Here is a 929-nt window from a genome sequence, read left to right as displayed (position 1 = left end):
CTAACCAGAAGATGTTTATCTCCTTCCCTGAAGTTGTTTATCAGGTTTAGGAGTTCTCTGGTAGAATTTTTGGGGTCACTTATATATACTGTAATATCATCTGCAAATAGTGATATTTTGACTTCTTCCTTTCCAATTTGTATTCCTTTGATCTCCTTTTGTTGTCTATTTGCTCTGGCTAAGACTTCAAGTACTGTATTGACTAGGTAGGCATCCTTGTCTATTCCCTGATTTTAGTAGAATTGCATCAATTTTCTCTCCATTAAGTTTGATATTGGCTACTGGTTTGCTGTATATTGCTTTTATTGTGCTTAGGTATGAGCCTTGAATTCTTGATCTTTCCAAGACTTTTATCATGAATGGATGCTAGATTGTGTCAAATGCTTTCTCAGCATCTAATGAGCTAATCATGTGGGGTTTTTTTCTTTGAGTTTATTTATATTGTAGATTATTATTTTGTTGATGGGTTTCCTTATATTGATCCATCATATTTTTACTATATTGATCCTGCCAATTCATGAGCATGGGAGATCTTTCCAACTTCAGAGATCTTCTTCAATTTCTTTCTTCAGAGACTTGAAGTTCTTTTTTTTTTTAATTAGGTATTTTCTTCATTTACATTTCCAATGCTATCCCAAAAGTCCCCCAGACCCTCCCACCCCAACTCCCCTACCCACCCACTCCCACTTCTTGGCCCTGGCGTTCCCCTGTACTGAAGCATACAAAGTTTGCAAGACCAATGGGCCTCTCTTTCCAGTGATGGCCAACTAGGCCATCTTCTGATATATATGCAGCTAGAGACACGAGCTCTGGGGGGTACTGGTTAGTTCATATTGTTGTTCCACCTATAGGGTTGCAGACCCCTTTAGCTCCTTGGGTACTTTCTCTAGCTCCTCCATTGTAGGCCCTGTGATCCATCCAATAGCTGA

The sequence above is a fragment of the Mus caroli genome, unplaced genomic scaffold (genome assembly GCF_978045245.1).
Source record: "Mus caroli unplaced genomic scaffold, Mus_caroli_1 scaffold_7, whole genome shotgun sequence".
NCBI lineage: Eukaryota > Metazoa > Chordata > Mammalia > Rodentia > Muridae > Mus > Mus caroli.
The sequence above is the reverse complement of the archived record's forward strand: the minus strand, read 5'-3'. Positions refer to the sequence as shown.